The sequence below is a fragment of the Molossus molossus genome, unplaced genomic scaffold (genome assembly GCF_014108415.1).
Source record: "Molossus molossus isolate mMolMol1 unplaced genomic scaffold, mMolMol1.p scaffold_m16_p_9, whole genome shotgun sequence".
Lineage (NCBI taxonomy): Eukaryota > Metazoa > Chordata > Mammalia > Chiroptera > Molossidae > Molossus > Molossus molossus.
The window spans coordinates 46149779-46154509 of NW_023425403.1; the positions used below are offsets into that span (position 1 = coordinate 46149779).

General features: G+C 41.8%; 1 pseudogene; it reads left to right on the top strand.

Moving 5' to 3' along the window:
* The first annotated feature begins 262 nt into the window (after positions 1-262).
* On the top strand, positions 263-1145 carry LOC118622368 (annotated as a pseudogene).
* Positions 1146-4731: the final 3586 nt, after the last annotated feature.

Consider the following 4731-nt stretch of genomic DNA (forward strand, 5'->3'; position numbering starts at 1 on the left):
AAAAAAAAAAGGTTAAAATAGTGAGTTTTAAGTTATGTATATTTTACCACGTAGAAGAGGGAAAAATCAAGTTTTTTTATTCTATCTGTCTAGGTTCTCTAGCTGGGGCCCTGAAATTCAACTGATAGAAGACAGATGAACAAGAGAGAAACAGTGTGCAGCGTGCATACATATGGGAGCACTCAGTGATGAGTAACCCAAAAGGGTTGTTAGAACTTGGGGTGGACTTCCACTTCTACCTAGGAGTACCAGCCCAGCAGTCATGAGTCGCTTCAAGTTTGTGGATATTGGTATCAGCTTGGTAGATCCTTTGTTCAGAGGAATTTATAGGGAGTTTCAAAGTGTCAAGATGACCTACAGGATGTAATACAGAGAGCCGTCCAAATTGGTGTTGAAAAATTTCTAATTACAGGTGGAAATATATTTATAAGACAGTAAAGATGTACTGCCTTGGCACAAACAAATATGTTTTTCAGTACAGTTGGATGTCATCCTACACGATGTGATGAATTTGAAAAGACTAACCCTGACCTTTATTTTAGAGAGTTGCTGACTCTTGCTGAAAACAATGGGAAAGTTGTAGCAATAGGAGAATGTGGGTGGACTCAACTTTGACTGACTACAGTTTTTCCCCAAAGATTCTCTGCTCAAATACTTTGAAATGTCAGAACAGACAAAATTGCCAATGTTTCTTCCCTGTGAAAAGTCACATGCTGACTTTTTGGACACAATGAAAAGAAATCGAGGTTGATGTGTAGGTGGAGTAGTGTGTTCATTTGATGGTACCAAGGAAGCAGAGGCTGCTTGATTGACTTGGATCTTTCTATAGGATTTAATGCTCACTGAAAACGGAGGCTAATTTGGAAGTTTTGAAGTCAATACCTAGTGAAAAATTAATGATCGAGAGTGATACACCTTGGTGTGGAACCAAAGGTACACATGCTGGTTCAAAATATATAAAAATTTTATTTCCTACCAAAAAGAAGTGAGAAATTGGGTACCGATTAAAGGACAGAAATGAACCCTGCTATATAATTCAAATATTGGAGACAATGTCAACAGTAAGAGATAAGGATCCACTGGAATTAGCCAATACACTATATAAAAACACCATTATTATTATTTTTTTCCTGGTACGTAATTGATAGATCTTATATGTAAAATTTCATGGTAAAAACTGGAAGTTTCAATGAAGAAATTCCCTGGGGGAAAAAAGAACTCGGGGTGTATATAGTGTCTTTTTTTTTTTTTTTTATCCTCATCCGAGGACATTTTTCCAGTTCATCCGAGGACATTTTTCCAGTTTTTGTACAGACAGAGTGGGAGGGAGAGAGAGGAAGAAAGAGAGAGAGAGGGAAACATCGATGTGAAAGGGACACATCAAGTGGCTGCCACCCGCACGACCGACCAGGGCCGGGGACAAACTGCAACCGAGGTACGTGCCCTTAGCGGGAACCGAACCCGGGTCTCTCTGGACCGCAGGTGGACGCTCTAACCGCTGAGCCAAACCGGCCAGGGCTGTATATAATGTCTTAACAAAGCAGTATATATTTGCAAAGAAGTGATAAGACAAAAGAAAGGGGGATTCGATTTTTAGGAATGGCAAATTGTGGGAAGGTAAATATATTGGGGAAAGCTCCAAGAAGCCTTCTTCCTACATCTATTTATTCTCATTTACTTCCAGGTCAAAATAATCCTTGTGCCAAAGTGGCATTTTGAAGGGGTGACATATTTTGACCCCCTATAACCACAACATTTTAAAAAGTGTTATTTTCTAAAGCAAGTAAAGGAATGCCTCCCTCTGTTTCTTAGAGCCGCAATGCCTAGCTGTTTTATATGCTCTCCGTGTGTAATATTTAATGAAGCAGTGGGGTATTTATGATTTAGTGTAATGTACCTGGTCATCTCCAGAGTGCTGTGAGGGGGCTCCATGCTCTCTTCTGCCTTGCACCCCTCTCCCCCTTTCCTGCACCAGGAGTCCTTCAGTGAAGCTCAAGGTTGAGGTCACTGGGAGGAAGGCCCATTCTAGCTTGGACCTCTGTTCCAGCTTGGGCTGGCCCAGCCATTCTCTGGCTGCGGAGGAGAAGCTGGTGCTGACAAACCTATCCAAATAGTAGAAAATTAGAGATCTGGCTCTAGGGAATCAGTGTTCTGAATATCCTAAAACAGGGTCTTTCCTTGGAATGATGGAGGAGATCTACTCCTCTGCTTCTGGGGCTGCTTCCAAAGACAGGTCCACTGTGCAGAGATTTTGGATAAAGGCTTTCCTGCCGGTCAAGTAGGCCTCGTACTCAAATAGGCCTGGGCACCCAGCACAGTGTAAAAACCTTAGGCATTAACTATCTTACCTCACAAACCCAACCACTTTTCATAATTGTGGCCAGCTTCTGAAGGGCTGGGTCTGGAATGTTCTAGAGTCAGACCAGACACACACTCCCCTCTTCCTCCACAGCAGAGATTTGAAACCACTCAAAAGAGAAAAATTCTAGTTAAACTTTACTACCTGAAGTGTGGGTTTAGTCACTACATATAATAACTTAGGTGGTTCTAAACTGAGCAATCAAGGTTATTGCAAAATGAGTCGTGTTACCGGACTCGGAGGCCTACTCGCCATACATTAATGTAATTAAGAGACACTAGTCATGTAATTCATCCCCGCACAATGGAGATAATTTCAAGGTCAACTCTTCCAGGATAATGGAACGTACCATTTGCCTCGAGAGTAGCCTTTCCATGCTGAGCCAAGCTGCCATCAGAAATAACTAATACATCAAATCAAATATGGCCTGCCTGAAAAAAAAATTCCAAGAAGAATTTTAAGGGCTTAAAGACTAAATGTGTTTAAAGATAAGGCAAAACAGGATAGACACCTCGGAGAAGAAATGCAAAACCTATGCTGAAATAATTAAAGTAATTTGGCGCCAACAGAGTAATAAAGTAAAATCGACTCTGTTTTGGACAACAATACATGAAGAAATTGCGTGTATAAAAGAGGTGGCAATTCAAGCTGTTGAAGAATGATGATGTTTTTTAATAAATTTGCTGAGGTAACAGGCTAACTCTTTGGAAAAGACGAAATTGGTTACCTATGTCACACCATACACCAAACGAGTATACATGGATCTGTCGGGAAGAAAAAAATTTTCCTCTCCCATTCTAGGTTCTTCTGGCTGGTCTAAGATTTGAATTGAAAAACAGAAACAGACTCATAGCTGTCAGAGGGGAGGGGGGAGGGGACTGGGTAAAAAAAGTGAAGCAAAAGAAAAAAAACACCTCATAGGCAACAGTATGGTCATTAACAGAGGGAAATGGGGGGCGGGGGAGCAGAAGAGGGTAAAGAAAGGTAAATGGTGATGAAAAGAGACCTGATTTGGGGTGGTAAGCAATACAATAGAATGATGATGTATTATAGAATTGTACACCTTAAACCTATATAATTTTATTAACCAATGTAACCCCAATAAATTACATTTAAAAAAAGAAAAAAGACTGATTAACAGGAGAGAATAAGCAAATTTAGTTACATATGTACATACAGGGGTTTCATAAGACTATGGGGCCCATGGGCAAGGTGGACAGTTGAGACTTATTTGCCATCTTGACCTAAGGGTAAGACAGGCTAGGAAGCTAGGACAAGCAGAATAGGAAACTGAGACAGATAGCTAAATGACCCAGCAGTTTACAGCCATATAGCTAATTGCAAAATCCTATCTTCTGTAACCAAGGACACTTAGGCGTACATGGTTTATACTTGTCCCCAACCACAGGGTAAATAGTTTAAATGACCCCTACTCAGGGAGATAGATAGTAGAAATCAATTAGTGCCATTTGCCAACCACACCCTGGGACAGATGAAGTTAAGGGAATAAATCTCATTTTGTCACATCAGCATAAAGATGATGAATATTCTATTAAGATCTTCCCCCAAACCTCCCCTATACCCCCGGCCTTTAAAAACCTTCAAAACGAAGGTCCCAGCATGTGCTCTCCCTCCCAGGAGTATGCCCACACCTTTCCCTTCCCCCTCTTCTTCCCTCACAGTTATGTGTCTCCTAAATTCTAAGGGGCCCCACGAGACTTACAACTAGGGAGCAATGAGCAGAAGCAGCTTGTCCCTGGCTAACCCCTGACCCTGTCCCCAAGGCCCTCTTTTCTTTGACTTCTCAGTGAGCCAAAGTAGCCCAGCCTAGGCTCATTTCCCCACCTAGCCCCTCTTCTGTTGCTTCTTCTACCCTAGGCCCTTCTTTGTTTCACTGTCCCCAACTTTAAAAAATGTTCTCTAAAAATCACCTGGATTCGTTTTGTGAAATCTTTCCCGCGTGAAGTCAAGAACCCGCACACTACCGGCCAGCCTAGGCAGACCCGCTCAGGGCCAGGTCCCCTTTCCGGTTACAAGGAGGAGATAACTGGGACTTCAAAGGGGAGAAAGGCAATTTACATGAAGATGGAAAAGCAAATGTCTGGTGAACAAATGTTTGCTGGACCAAGTAGAGACATTGAGACTCAAAGAGACTCTGATCTCTAGGCCTTGCTGAGTCTCTGAGTCTCCCCCACCAAAATTAGCTCACTTTATACTATAGTTACCTATGGTGAAATCTCCCTTCCTGAAACAGGCCCTCTATGTGAATTACTTTAGGCAATATGTCAAAGTATCTTCTTGGGCCTTTTGTTTCTTAAAATAACCCTCATTGCAGAGAGATACATTTTAGGGTGGCAAATTTGCTTTCCTAC